Source organism: Bos taurus, chromosome 22 (assembly GCF_002263795.3).
Source record: "Bos taurus isolate L1 Dominette 01449 registration number 42190680 breed Hereford chromosome 22, ARS-UCD2.0, whole genome shotgun sequence".
NCBI lineage: Eukaryota > Metazoa > Chordata > Mammalia > Artiodactyla > Bovidae > Bos > Bos taurus.
In genome coordinates, this window is record NC_037349.1 from 33,888,902 (window position 1) to 33,904,612 (window position 15,711).

Below are 15,711 nucleotides of genomic sequence, written 5' to 3' on the forward strand. Positions count from 1 at the left end.
ACAAGGAGAATTACTTAGTTCTGTGCCAGTGTTTGTTTGTTTGTTTTTTTTAAGATCTTCAGTTGAAGACTTTCTGCCTAGACTGACCAGAAATGAATTTCTTTTATTTTTAAATTGTACTGGCATCACCTTCTAATAATACAAGCAGAATAGGTAGTGATATACAGTGACATTTTAAAATAAAGTTCTTTATCTTAAAACTAGCCACATAAATAACTTAATATATTAGTGTTCTGTGACTATGGCAAGAATTGTGTATGAGTGATTGTCATTTGGAGAACTCTGAATCAGTGTAACCCATGGATTTCTCTTAGTTTGAGTTCCCTGGTAACAGATCCTGAGAAAAGGATTCATGTGATAGTGATTTTGGGGGAAGGTATTCCTAGAGCAATCTGGAAGGATTGGGGAAGCTGAACCAGAAGGAGGAGAAAGCTGAGAAGGGTGTTACTCGGCCAAGTCTCCAGAAGATAACTTTTCTTTATTTCTACAGGGAAACTGTGGAGAAAATACATGACAACCTCACAGTTGTCATCATTAGGGGAGGAAGAGCTGGAGTATTTATACATTCTCATGCCTCCCATGAGGATGCAAATTCCCAGGCATTTCTGGGTCTTCAGGTCCATTGGCAAGTTGGCTTCAATACCCCATGGCAAAGGATCACAGGGTTTGACTGTTGGAAGTGAGCACAGAGTCTGTGTGCAAAAATGGTGGAGGAATCTGAGGCCATGGGTGGGGCACCAATAGAATTTAAGTGACCTGTGAAACAGTAACCTTATGTCTTGTACATTTGGTTTAAGCCTTTGTGTCTTGATTTCCTCATGTTGGCTAGTATAACAGTTGAACTTGTCTCTGGGGTTTTTACGATGTTTAAATAATAGTATTATGGATTTACTATTTTTCTGTAAATCCACAGTTAAGCTGCACCTTAAGCAATAATATCCTTGAGATTATGGGCTTGATAAGTAATTGACATATATTTCTTTCCTAACATGTTAAGAAGCACACAGAGGAGAGTCTTGATGCAGAAAAAACACTCATGTCAGAATTATCATCTCTTAACTGAAGCTATCTGTCCTTTTCTCCAGATGCATGGCTGTTCTGCGTTTCTCAGCCTGCCTTGCAGCTGGACGTAGTCCTTTGACTGAACTCTAGACCAGTGGACTATGCCTAGAGGTGTGGGCCAGTCTAGCTTATGATGAATTCTTGTATGGTTCCTTTATGCTCTTGTTCACAGAGCATAAAGTCAACAGGTTCATCTCAGCCTGTTGACTGAGATGGTAATGTAATTTGGAAGCCCTGTGGTCAAGATGGCAGAACCTCTGTCACCTAGGTTTCTGAGCTCTTGTGGATAAGAACTCCCTCCCTACCTGCTTGCCTTCCCAGAACTGACTTCAGCAAAAAGGACACTTTTGTTGTGTTGAAGCACACTGTGTGTGTATGTATTTGTTACCTTAAGTTCTTGAACCTGAACTAGTACAGAGCTCAAAAAATGTTAGCTAAAATCCCACATAGGACCTTGGGCAAATCAGTTTACCTCATTTGTAAAATTGGGATAGTTAGTCTGACTTCAAGGGTGGTTGTGAAGGTCTAAATGGAAATGACGAATGTTCGGTGGATAGTGAAGAGCTGCACATAGAGAGGGGTTATTATGGTCTTTCGCATTGTGCCCATGAAGAGCAGGGAACAGAAGGCAGTGTTACTTGGCTGCTACTCTCACTGCTGAGATTTCTCTCAAACTTAAACACATTGACAGAGTTCCTCATTCCTTGTGACCCCTGAATTACACTGGGTGAAGACGGATGGAGCGGGGGTCCAGAGGAAAGGCCAGCATTTGCCTTGATGTGATATACAGACAGTTGGTGGCACCAAGGCTGATATTTGGGATACTGTGGTGAACAGTCTAAATGTTCAATTATAAATGCAGTTTATAATTGAAAAATATCTCTCTCATTCTAAACATGTACTTTTATATAATTGCTTGAGGTGAGGTTCAAGTAAGTATTCGAGTAAAACATAGATAGTAGGCTTAAAAAAATAAGTATACTTCTGGTAAGGAGCTGTAGCAAAAATCAAGGAAGTTGGGTTTGCAAGGTAGTATAATGACAGAGAACAACATATATGTCATTTTTAGTTCATCTGTCTTTAGGTTATTCATTGAGCAAGTAATATGCAAGTACCTGCTATCATTTAGGAACAATTTTAGTGACCAGGGATATAACAGAACAAAACAGACAAACAATCTGTGCCACCTTTCTAGTGGAGAAAGAGAGACATTAAACAAAGAACATATATGGTGAGCTAGATGACAGTATGTGCTATTGAGAAAAATAGGGCAGAGAAAAGACAGATTGTGGGTAATGGTGTTGCACCTTTAATTAGGACTGGTCAGTGAGGTAGTCATTGATAAGGTGGTAGTTGAGCAAAGATCTGAAAGTGGGAGAGCTGTGGAGAAGTCCGGGAGGAGAGTGTTCCAGGTAGGGAAGGGGCAGGTGCAGAGGCCCTGAGATGGGGTCATGTACCTGGCATGTTTGAGTAACAAGTAGCCAGTATATCTTGGGAGAGAAAGGAGCTTGGTGAGATGGACAGAACTGTCATAAATTACCACCAATGAGGTGGCTTCTGAGTTCAGAAAATTTTTTTTTCTCTTTAGAGTTCTGGAGGTCAGAAGTTCTGAATCTAGGTGTTGGCAGAATTTGCTGTCTCTAAGGGTTCTAGTTTCATTGAGTTAGACAAGGCTGTGGTCCTAGTGTGATTAGATTGACTAGTTTTCTGTGATTATGGTTTCAGTATGTCTGCCCTCTCATGCCCTCTTGCAACACATAACCATGTTACTTGGGTTTCTCTTACCTTGGACGTGGGGTATCTCTTCACAGCTGCTGCAGCAAAGCACAGCTGCTGCTCCTTACCTTGGACAAGGGGTAGCTCCTCACCGCCGCCCCTCCTGACCTTGAATGTGGAATAGCTCCTCTAGGCCCTCCTGTGAAGAAAGCTGAAATTAAAAAATGCTTACTCCTTGGAAGGAAGCTTATGACTAACCTAGATAGCATATTCAAAAGCAGAGACATTACTTTGCCAACAAAGGTCCATCTAGTCAAGACTATGGTTTTTCCAGTGGTCATGTATGGATGTGAGAGTTGGACTGTGAAGAAGAAAGCTGAACGCCGAAGAATTGATGCTTTTGAACTGTGGTGTTAAGAAGACTCTTAAGAGTTCCTTGGACTGCAAGAAGATCCAACCAGTCCATCCTAAAGGAGACCAGTCCTGGGTGTTCATTGGAAGGACTGATGCTGAGGCTGAAACTCCAGTACTTTGGCCACCTGATGCGAAGAGTTGACTCACTGGAAAAGACCCTGATACTGGGAGCGATTGGGGGCAGGAGGAGAAGAGGACGACAGAGGATGAGATGGCTGGATGGCATCACTGACTCTATGGACGTGAGTTTGGGTGAACTCCGGGAATTGGTGATGGACAGGGAGGCCTGGCATGCTGCTATTCGTGGGGTTTCAAAGATTTGGACACAACCGAGTGACTGAACTGAACTGAAGTATCTTGCAATTTTACTCATCAGTTAGACCTCAATGAAGTAGGGGAAAAAATAAAAATTAAGCAATAGAAAGGCAAATAAACAGAAGTCATATATGGCTATTATAGTTGGACCATAAAGAACAGTGAGTGCCAAAGAATTGATGCTTTTGAATTGTGGTGCTGGAGAATAATCTTGAGAGTCCCTTCGACTACAAGGAGATCAAATCTGTAAATCCTAAAGGAAATCAACCCTGAATATTTACTGGAAGGATTGATGCTGAAGCTCCAGTATTTTGGCCACCTGATGTTCAAAGACTTTGATGCTGGGAAAGATTGAAGGCCGGAGGAGAAGGATGTGACAGAGGATGAGATGGTTGGATAATATCACCAACTCAATGGAAATGAGTTTGAGCCAACTCCAGGAGATAGTGAAGGACAGGGAAGCCTGGCATACTGCAGTCCATGGGGTTGCAAAGAGTCGACCATGACTTAGCAGCTGAACAACAACAACAACAACTTCTAGCCCTGGCCTAACTAACTGTGTGTTCTTAGGCAGGTAGTTTGAACTCTCAGAACTTTATTTTCCTTTTGTGTCTACTGAGGAAATAGAACAAGGATGTTGTAAATACTTAAAAGGTTGAAACTTCAGAGTACATAGTGAGTGCTCAGTAAATGGTGGTGATGGTGATGGTATTAGTAGTACTAGTTGTTTTATTAGGAATTATAAAAATAATGCATTTTGTTTTCAAAAGTTTAATAAGTTGAACATTTTCTTAATATATCATTTTACATATAGGGATGTTATAAGGTTGGATTATATAGTATGCTTTCTTAAAGTAGCAAGCTAAATGACTTACGCTGTAACTGACCAGTTCGGAAAGTAAGAATTCATTCTGTTGATTTTCTCTGGATCACCGGAAGCCTGTTGCAGAAAGTAATCTTGGTCCCACGGTGTGTATGGGCCACATTCTCGTTTCCTCTCCTGACTCACTGTGAGCCTCATCCTCTTTCTCCTCCTGTATGTGGACTCACATGCAAACCCGAACTCATGTTCATTTGACACTGAACTGTGAGGTCCCTTCAAACATTAGACTTGAATGTCCTTGTATTTTTATATATGATGTTTGCTGTGCAGAAATGCTAATTCCTAACATCTCTGTTGTCTTTTAATATGTAGCCCAAATGGTACTTCTTGTTATGTTTTCTATTGCTCACTGTTAACTTTTCTCTGACCCACCTCCAGTGGCCGAGTCTCTTTAATCTTTGTGTTTTCAGCGTCTAGCACACAGAAGTTCATAAGAATGAATGTGTCCCGTTTCTGGTTAACAAAAGCTTATACTTACTTGAAAGCAAGGAGTTTTCTGCCTCTGATGAATAATTGGTCACTTTAAATTGTCCAGGAGAAAGTGTGGGTGTCTGGAAATCATCATCAGAACTTGCAAACTTGAGAGACTAATTCTGTTTCTTAGTTAATAAAAAAGTGCCCATGAATAACCAATAAAAATTTAATTGAGAGAATAATCAGATATTGCTTCCAGCCATTCTCCCCTTCCTTCTCCGCATGTGGAAAACCAATTACTTCACTCTTTTACCTGAGGAACTCTTTAATCAGTGTGATTTGGAATAGATTGTAATGGAGAAGTTGATAGTTTAATATCTGATCTTAATTTTCAAGACTTGGAAGCTCGGTGCTATGCCCGTAGTTGATGCTTTAATATTTTTTATATTTATTAGTGTGTTTTTCAGTACATTAAAATTTATTGTATTAAATGGCAACATAGCACATAAATGTGGGCATAGTTGGAAAAGTTTTTGGTTCTAATGTGAGTTCAGCTTTACAGAGGACAATATATTTGATTCTGCTTTTGATGGTGGTGGTGGTTGTTAGACTCTTAGCTTCGTATTTAGTGTCCAAAATTTATCTGTTACTCAAATTTTAATTTATTTTGTGGCATTAAATGAAGGAATGAATGACAACAAGATAAGAAACTATTTGAGGGGGATAATAGAGCCAAAAATCATGTCTTTTCAAAAATATTTCATTTGTTTGGGTATGAAAATTATTTCAGGGAAATCCTTTGATTTTTTAAAAAATATTATTTTGCCACCTGGCTATTTTGTGACTCTTTGCCCAACACTTCTGGTTTATTCTGTGACTAGCCTGTTCAGGTTTTTATTAACCATCTCAAAATTAGATGTCTTCTAGCTTGACAGATAGCAATTGGCTTCATATCAAACTTCAGTTCTGCCAGGAATCTGAAAAGATTTAAAGAAAACTTTTTTGACAATTAAGTAATATTTTGAAGGTATCAAGTTGCTGACATAAAATGATTGATATAAAGCATAGTCTTGGAGAAAACCTATGATGTCAGATATTTTAAATGTTATTTCTGCATAAGAAAATTTCAGTTGCCACTTATTATAAAAAAAATCTTGGGAAGCCACAGAAAAATGTTGAAAGGCCATAAAGATCCCTGCAACTAACTATGCCCTAGATAAAGCCATCGTGAGCAGTAGTGTGTGCCTTTTCATTATTTTTGTACACATATGCCTTATGTACATACATGCATCTTCTAAACAAAGTTAGGGTCATACTGGTTAGATAATTTTGTTTTGTGATTTCTCTCCCATTTTGCATAAGATCATGGGTACTAACCTATGCATCAAAAATTTTTGCAGATATTATTTCTGATGCCAAAGGTTTTGGAGAAAAAGAAGTGTGCTCACATAGATTTCCTCATCTATTTTGCTATTTGCTTATTAGTGGGCATTGGTTTTTGGTGTTCCACTCTTTTAATGTTGTGATGAATATTCTTAAACATAAATTTTAGTTTATTAATCAAATAAATTCTTAAGATGTTTTATCAAATTGCCCTCCAGAAATGCTTTACAAATTTACACTCTCTCTGTGGTGATTAGTAATAACAGCAATAATAGTGGCTCCAATTTATTGACACTTTATTGTATGTTATATGCTACATCCTAGTCTAAGCACTTTGTGTGAATTACCTAATTTATTCTTAAGAAAACACTAGCCTCCTTTCAGAGTAAGAAAACCAACATGGAATATATGTGAATGTATGGTTTTTTAATCGCTTGACCTCATATTTAATCAAATATGCGAATTAAATTTTTTTTTTAATAGATGGGAAATAACTTCTCATTGTTTCAGGCTGTTTGATACTACAGAGATTGTACATTTTTTTCATCTGCCCTAAAATAAACACTATTATCTTCCTCTGTCTTAGGAAGAAATTTGTTTATGAAAATCACCTAAGACAAGTTTTAAATTCTTATGAGTCAAAAATACGGTTTTTTACTCCTGATTTCAATAGGAAAATGCTCTGAATGCATTTTGAATGCATTCTTGACTTATAAAATTAATACCATTTTATGCTAAACAATACTAAGCCCTGTTAAAATGGATACAGTTTTTTTAGGAATTAAAGTCAACAGTGGCCACACGACTGGAAAAGGTCAGTTTTCATTCCAATCCCAAAGAAAGGCAATGCCAAAGAATGCTCAAACTGTTGCACAGTTGCAGTCATCTCACACGCTACCAAACTAATGCTCAAAGTTCTCCAAGCAGGGCTTCAACAGTATGTGAACCAAGGAACTTCCAGATGTTCAAGCGGGTTTTAGAAAAGGCAGAGGAACCAGAGATCAAATTGCCAACATCTGTTGCATCATAGAAAAAGCAAGAGAATTCCAGAAAAACATCTGCTTCATTAACTGTGCTAAAGCCTTTCACTGTGTGGATCACAACAAACTGTGGAAAACTCTTCGAGAGATGGGAATACAAGACCCCCTGACCTGCCACCTGAGAAATATGTATGCAGGTCAAGAAGCAACAGTTAGAACTGGACATGGAACAGCAGACTGGTTCCAAATTGGAAAAGGAGCATGTCAAGGCTGTATATTATCACCTTGCTTATTTAATTTATATGCAAAGTACATAATGTGAAATGCTGGGCTGGATGAAGCACAAGCTGGAATCAGGATTCCAAGGAGAAATATCAATGACTTCAGACATGCAGATGACACCACCCTTATTGCAGAAAGTGAAGAGGAACTAAAGAGCCCCTTGATAAAAGTGAAAGGGAAGTGAAAAAGCTGGCTTAAAACTCAACGTTCAAAAAATTAAGATCTTGGCATCCAGTCCCATCACTTCAATGCAAATAGGTGGGGAAACAGTGGGAACGGTGACAGATTTTATTTTCTTAAGCTCCAAAATCAATGCAAATGGTGACTGCAGCCATGAAATTAAAAGATGCTTGCTCCTTGTAAGAAAAGCTATGACTAACCTAGACAGTGTGTTAAAAAAGCAGAGACATTACTTTACCGACAAAGGTCCATCTAGGCAAAGCTATGGTTTTTCCAGCAGTCATGTATGGATATGAGAGTTGGAGCATAAAGCTGAGCATTGAAGAATTGATGCTTTTGAACTGTGATGTTGGAGAAGACTCTTGAGAATTCCTTGGACAGCAAGGAAATCAAACCAGTCCATCCTAAAGGAAATCAATCCTGAATATTCACTGGAAGGACTGATGGTGAAGCTGAAGCTCCAATACTTTGGCCACCTGATGCGAAGAACCGACTCATTGGAAAAGATCCTGATGCTGGGAACAATTGAAGGCTGGAGGAGAAGGGGAGAATAGAGGGTGAGATGGTTGGATGGTATGACCGACTCAGTGGACATGAGTTTGAGCAAGCTCTGGGAGTTGGTGATGGACAGCAAAGCCTGGCGTACTGCAGACCATGGGGTCAGAAAGAGTCACACACAACTGAGCAACTGCACTGATCATGACATGACATAACACGATGGTTTCCTTTCATTGTTTGCTCTGTAATGCATCTGTTCTCTGAACTCCTTCAGCCTTTGTTTAGCCATATATTTTGTTGTTGTTCAGTCACTCAGTAGTGTCCGACTCTTTGCAACTCCATGGATTGCAGCACGCCAGGCTTCCCCGTCTTTTCATGGCTGCAGTCACCATCTCTAGTGATTTTGGAGCCCAAGAAAATAGTCTCTCACTGTTTGCCTTGTTTCCCCATCTATTTGCCATGAAGTGATACACACTTAATATTCTTTTTAGCAAGTATGGAGGAGGCAATGGCACCCCACTCCGGTACTCTTGCCTGGAAAATCCCATGGACGCAGGAGCCTGGTGGGCTGCAGTCCATGGGGTCACTAGGAGTCGGACACGACTGAGCGACTTCACTTTCACTTTTCACTTTCATGCATTGGAGAAGGAAATGGCAACCCACTCCAGTGTTCTTGCCTGGAGAATCACAGGGACGGGGGAGCCTGGTGGGCTGCCGTCTATGGGGTTGCACAGAGTAGGATACGACTGAAGTGACTTAGCAGCAGCATTGATACTCACTGTTTAGGTAATTGAAAGTTTAACGCAAGCTCCATTCAAGAAAACCATAAAGCATACAGAAAATCAATGAAAACAATGCAAGTGATACATGAGATAATTAGTATCTTTATGAACTACCACCCATGAGCACACTTATATCAGATGTACAGATATAAGGCTGCTTGCATGATATTTCTTGTTTTCAGCTTTCGGCTGCTTACAAGGCATGAGGTACCAAAAATGATCCTTATAAATAAATGCCATGTCAGTTGAACCAGATTTATTAGATGAAACTCCTCATTAAGTTGAATTCTTGTAACTTGGTGGATATATCTCAGGGTCTTACTGTATTATAAATGATTGGGAAGAGGGAGGGAGTGAAAGTTATTTCATGTCATGTAGCTCAGGTAAGTGTTTTAATTGAGTTTCACAAATGAAGGTTTTGGTGCACGGTGATTAGTTTTCAGTTTTCTAAGTATCACATTGACTATTGGATGGGAGAGTAAACTGCAGCCAAAAAGGTATAGAGGTAGTCCTGAGTTAGGAGGCTGTTTGGAGAGTCAAGTGGAAAGGTTCAAGTGTGATTCTTAGATCATTTGTATCAGGGTCACCTGGGATACTTGTTTAGAATGCTGATTCCCGGGTCCCCATGTATATAATCTATAGTTAAAATTCAAAAATCTGCAATGTATTAATGTTTGTCTCATTAATGTTTGAGAATTAGTGATCTAGAGATCTTTAGAGTCTGTTTTAGCCCTGTATAGGAAAGAAAACATTTTTTGGTCTCTTTTATGAATTTTTGAATAAAGGAAAATAAATATACCTTTCATAAGAATTCATTTTGATTGTCTTGGGAAAAAAAAAAAGGATCATTTATTGGATATTTAATAGTTACCAGGCATTGTCCTAATTGCTTTTGATATCTTTTTTTTTTTCCTTAAGCTTTCCACAACTGGGCAAATTCAGCATTAATAACCCAGTTTCTAGATGAGGAAACTGAAATTGCTAGAACCTGAAGTTAGAATATTTTTGGCTGCACGTAAAAAAGACTTGACTCAAACTGACTTAAGTAATAATTTTTTATTTCAATTATCAGGGACTCCATAGTAGGTTATGCCTCAGGTTGGTGAGTTTCAGTGGCTTATGTATGTTATTGAGACTCCAGGATCTTTGCTTTTCTCTGCTGTGAGGGTGTTGGCACTGGTTTTACCTTTTGGAAGCAAAGGTGACTTTCGCATTTCTGGGAGAGAGAGATTCTTCCAGAGGAAGAATAGAGATGTTCTCTTTTTGTTATTTTTCTGAAGGGAGGAAGTTCTTCCCATAACCCTCCCATCAGGCTTCCTTTCATATGTTTATGGAGAGAATTGGGTTACGTACTCATTGCTGAAGCCATAGAGGTGGGATTCCCATCACTGGCTGGGACTACTGAATGATTTTGAAAAGGTACTGGAAGTTACTTGATTTTGAAAAGGTACTGGAAGTTACTTACTGTGTCAACTATGGCCAGACTGCTGGGGATTGGCTGAGTTAGGATGTAAACCCTCTTATCTGTCAGACTCCAAAGTCTTCTTGGTTCTTCCTGATCCCGAGTTATGTTTCAAGTATCCATTTGCAAGCCTTCCTATTCCTAGGCTGTTGAGGGCATCTCCAGTTGCTGGAGCTCATAGCCAAGTTAAAAGGACTACATTTACTTTAAGCTTTCTGCTACCCAAAGGCAGTTTGAAAACTGTGTACTGTCCACTAAGAGGGGAAAGGTCAAGTGTTACTACCAGCTGGAAATGTATTGATGTGTGTCAACCTAGCAATGAGCAGTGATGCGGGAGTTAGTTTCTGAGCCTTTACAGAGATAGCCCAGCCTTTATAGGGCCCACTAAGTGCCAGGTTAAGCACTCTAATTGTGTTTTCTACTTGACACAGCAATATCATGAAGTATGTACTATCATCATCATTATCTGTCATTTTCCTTATTTTACAAAAGAGGAAACTGAAGCTTCGATGGGTTAGTTTGCCTGAGTTCACCCAACGTGTGAATGGTAAAGAGTCCTGATTAAAATTCACTTTTACTTAAAAGATTTTTACACTTACGCTTTTATTTAAAAGATTTTTACAATTGTGAAATATAGCATAAAATACTGTAAACAAATCTGCATAATTTATGTGTAGTTTAATTTGTAATTATAAAGTGAATATCACTCCCTGGACCAAAATAGGTTATCAACACACCAGAAAATCCTCATCTCGCTGTTTCTACCGATCAGTTTCCATACTACTTATATTTGTGGTGCTCTTTCAGTTGTGAGACTTAAACTCTTAATTACTCTGCTTAATTTTCCTCCTTAGCAATCTTAGGGCTTCCCTGGTAGCTCAGCTGTTAAAGAATCCGCCTGTTATGCAGGAGACCCCTGTTTGATTCCTAGGTCAGAAATTCCCCTGGAGAAGGGATAGGCTACCCACTCCAGTATTCTTGGCCTTCCCTGGGGGCTCAGATGGTAAAGAATTCTCCTGCAGTGTGGGAGACCTGGATTTGATCCCTGGGTTGGGAAGCTCCCCTGGATAATGTAATGGCAACCCACTCCAGTATTCTTGCCTGGAGAATCCCCATAGACAGAGGAGCGTGGTGGGACACAGTCCATGGGGTCGCAAAGAGTTGGACACATCTGAGCTACTAAGCACAGCACAGCAAGTCATAAAATGGCATTTAAGGGGAAGCTAGATGGACCAGAAATCAGAGGCATTGATGTTCCCCTTTTGTAATTATATTTACATTAATCAATTATATATCAGCCAAGTCACGTCTTCAAAAGGGCAGATGTAAGGCCAAGTAACTTCTAATAACCATTATCCAGATAAAGAGTTGGTTAACTAGGGCTTGAAAACCAAGTTGGAGGGCAGGTTTTGCTTGCTTTTTTGTTTGTTAATTTAGTATTATTGGTTTTAGAAACCCTTAACAATTTGGTGGTATACATCACTCATTTTGAATAGCAAGTATTTTGTTCACTATGTAAGCCAGTAAATTGCCCTTGTACCTTATTGATTAAAATGTCCTAGCTCTTGAAGGACTCACAAGTATAATTTCTCTAAGACAGACTGTACTTGTGTTTTTTAAAATCCACCATTGAGGTCTGTCCATGATAAAGTGGAACCAAGTGATTATTAATTTTTCATTGAAATCTTCTGAATAAGTGTTTTTTTCTTGGTTGGTTTCAAAAGGAGTCATATTCCTGAATCTAATTAGAGGCAGTTCATGTACTGTAGGCTTATTAAGATTCAAGGCACTTTTTTATTTGAGCCTGCCTGATATCCCTTTTTAATTTCACTTAAATTTGAATTACTCTAAGCATCATGTGGGCATATTGAAGATACTCAGTGTTATTAATAATGATGATGTTGACGAATCTGTCCCATCTTACTCTTCTCAAGTTCCATAACCTTATTCTTGATCTTGGCTTGTGAATACGTGTGACTGTGTTGCTTCCCTTTTCTTCCTGTGGCAAACATCAGTAATCAATCATGACATTATTCTGGTGGGCCCAGACAAAGCCCATGAACTTTTTTCACATAGCACACCAAGCAGACAATTCCATTTGGCCAGTTAGCAGGCTCTTTGCCTTTCCTGGTCCTGATATTGGTTGTCTTAAGTTTAAATATGTGTATCCTTCTTTATGACCTATTGAGTAAGTTGCTCTATCAGCTGTTTTTTTCTTTTTCCTCAGTTTCTGCCTCGGAGTATCATTTTTCTCTCTATTTGAATGAAGATCTTTCTTCATACTGTTCAGTTCAGTTCAGTTGAGTCGCTCAGTTGTGTCTGACTCTTAGCGACCCCATGAATCGCAGCATGCCAGGCCTCCCTGTCCATCACCAACTCCCGGAGTTCACTCAAATTCACGTCCATCAAGTCGGTAATGCCACCCAGCCATCTCATCTTCTGTCGTCCGCTTCTTCTCCTGCCCCCAATCCCTCCCAGCATCAGAGTCTTTTCCAATGAGTCAGCTCTTTGCATGAGGTGGCCAAAGTATTGGAGTTTCAGCTTTAGCATCAGTCCTTCCAAAGAACACCCAGGACTGATCTCCTATAGGATGGACTGGTTGGATCTCCTTGCTGTCCAAGGGAGATCCAACTCAGTCCAGTCAAGAGTCTTCTCCAATGCCACAGTTCAGAAGCATCAATTCTTCAGCACTCAGCCTTCTTCACAGTCCAACTCTCACATCCATACGTGACCACTGGAAAAACCATAGCCTTGACTAGATGGACCTTTGTTGGCAAAGTAATGTCTCTGCTTTTGAATATGCTACCTAGGGTGGTCATAACTTTCCTTCCAAGGAGTAAGCGTCTTTTAATGTCATGGCTGCAATCACCATGTGCAGTGATTTTGGAGCCCCCCAAAATAAAGTCTGACACCGTTTCCACTGTTTCCCCATCTATTTCCTATGAAGTGATGGGACCAGATGCCATGATCTTCGTTTTCTGAATGTTGAGCTTTAAGCCAACTTTTTCACTCTCCTCTTTCACTTTTATTAAGAGGCTTTTTAGTTCCTCTTCACTTTCTGCCATAAGCGTGGTGTCATCTGCATGCTGGTGCTGCTAAGTCACTTCAGTTGTGTCCGACTCTGTGTGACCCCATAGACGGCAGCCCACCAGGCTTCCCCGTCCCTGGAATTCTCCAGGCAAGAACACTGGAGTGGGTTGCTATTTCCTTCTCCAATGCATGAAAGTGAAAAGTGAAAGTGAAGTCGCTCAGTCGTGTCCGACTCTAGCGACCCCCTGGATTGCAGCCTACCAGGCTCCTCCGTCCATAGGATTTTCTAGGCAAAAGTACTGGAGTGCGGTGCCATTGCCTTCTCCATCATCTGCATATCTGAGGTTATTGATGTTTCTCCTGGCAGTCTTGATTCCAGCTTGTGTTTCTTCCAGCCCAGCGTTTCTCATGATGTACTCTGCATATAAGTTAAATAAGCAGGGTGACAATATACAGCCTTGATGTACTCCTTTTCCTATTTGGAACCAGTCTGTTGTTCCATGTCCAGTTCTAACTGTTGCTTCCTGACCTGCATACAGATTTCTCAAAAGGCAGGTCAGGTGGTCTGGTATTCCCATCTCTTTCAGAATTTTCCACAGTTTATGGTGATCCACACAGTCAAAGGCTTTGGCATAAACAGAAATAGATGTTTTTCTGAAACTCTTTGCTTTTTCCATGATCCGGTGGATGTTACCAATTTGATCTCTGGTTCCTCTGCCTTTTCTCAAACCAGATTGAACATCTGGAAGTTCACGGTTCACGTATTGCTGAAGCCTGGCTTGGAGAATTTTGAGCATTACTTTACTAGCATGTGAGATGAGTGCAATTGTGTGGTAGTTTGAGCATTCTTTGGCACTGCCCTCTTTGGGATTGGAATGAAAACGGCCCTTTTCCAGTCCTGTGGCCACTGCTGAGTTTTCCAAATTTGCTGGCATGTTGAGTGCAGCACTTTCACAGCATCATCTTTCAGGATTTGAAATAGCTCAACTGGAATGCCATCACCTCCACTAGTTTTGTTCGTAGTGATGCTTCCTAAGGCCCACTTGACTTCACATTCCAGGATGTCTGGCTCTAGGTGAGTGATCATACCATCGTGATTATCTTGGTTTTGAAGATCTTTTTTGTACAGTTCTTCTGTGTATTCTTGCCACCTCTTTTAATATGTTCCGCTGCTCTCAGGTCCATAGCATTTCTGTCCTTTATTGAGCCCATCTTTGCATGAAATGTTCCCTTGGTATCTCTAATTTTCTTGAAGAGATCTCTAGTCTTTCCCATTCTGTTGTTTTCCTCTATTTCTTTGCATTGATCGCTGAGGAAGGCTTTCTTCTCTCTCCTTGCTATTCTTTGGAACTCTTCATTCAGATGCTTATATCTTTCCCTTTCTCCTTTGCTTTTCACTTCTCTTCTTTTCAACAGCTATTTGTAAGGTCTTCCCAGACAGCCATTTTGCTTTTTTGCATTTCTTTTCCATGGGGATGGTCTTGATCCCTGTCTCCTATAAGATGTCAGAAACCTCTGTCCATAGTTCATCAGGCACTCTTATCCTTCAGATCTAGTCCCTTAAATCTATTTCTCACTTCTGCTGTATAATCATAAGGGATTTGATTTAGGTCATACCTGAATGGTCTAGTGGTTTTCCCTACTTTCTTCAATTTCAGTCTGAGTTTGGAAATAAAGAGTTCATGATCTGAGCCACAGTTAGCTCCTGGTCTTGTTTTTGCTGACTGTATAGAGCTTCTTTATCTTTGGCTGCAAAAAATATAATCAGTCTGATTTTGGTGTTGACCATCTGGTGATGTCCATGTGTAGAGTCTTCTCTTGTGTTGTTGGAAGAGAGTGTTTGCTATGACTAGTGCGTTTTCTTGGCAAAACTCTGTATTAGCCTTTGCTCTGCCTGCTTCATTCCATATTTCAAGGCCCAATTTGCCTGTTACCCCAGGTGTTTCTTGACTTCCTACTTTTGTGTTCCAGTCCCCTATAATGAAAAGGACATCTTTTTTGGGTGTTAGTTCTAAAAGGTCTTGTAGGTCTTCATAGAACCGTTGAGCTTCTTCAACATTACTGGTTGGGGCGTAGGCTTGGATTACTGTGATATTGAATGGTTTGTCTTGGAAACAAACAGAGTTTATTCTGTCATTTTTGAGACTGCATCCAAGTACTGCATTTCGGACTCTTTTGTTGACTATGATGAAACCATAATCACAGAAAACTAGTCAATCTGATAACACGGAACCCAGTCTTGTCTAACTCAGTGAAACTAAGCCATGCCATGTGGGGCCACCCAAGGCGGGCAGGTCATGGTGGAGAGGT

General features: G+C 40.0%; 1 protein-coding gene and 1 long non-coding RNA gene across 2 annotated transcripts in view; both read left to right on the forward strand.

Annotated features, from left to right (window-relative positions):
- The window catches only part of SUCLG2 (succinate-CoA ligase GDP-forming subunit beta), a 275,148-nt gene that overhangs the window by 29,182 nt on the left and 230,255 nt on the right, over positions 1-15,711 (forward strand). The gene's annotated exons all lie outside the window — the stretch shown is intronic.
- LOC132343499 (uncharacterized) overlaps positions 1-15,711 on the forward strand; it is a 57,727-nt gene that overhangs the window by 29,088 nt on the left and 12,928 nt on the right. The window contains exon 2 of the long non-coding RNA XR_009492366.1: positions 1-15,711. This exon is cut by the window's left edge and continues 23,651 nt beyond it; it is cut by the window's right edge and continues 12,928 nt beyond it. This is a non-coding gene — a long non-coding RNA (uncharacterized lncRNA).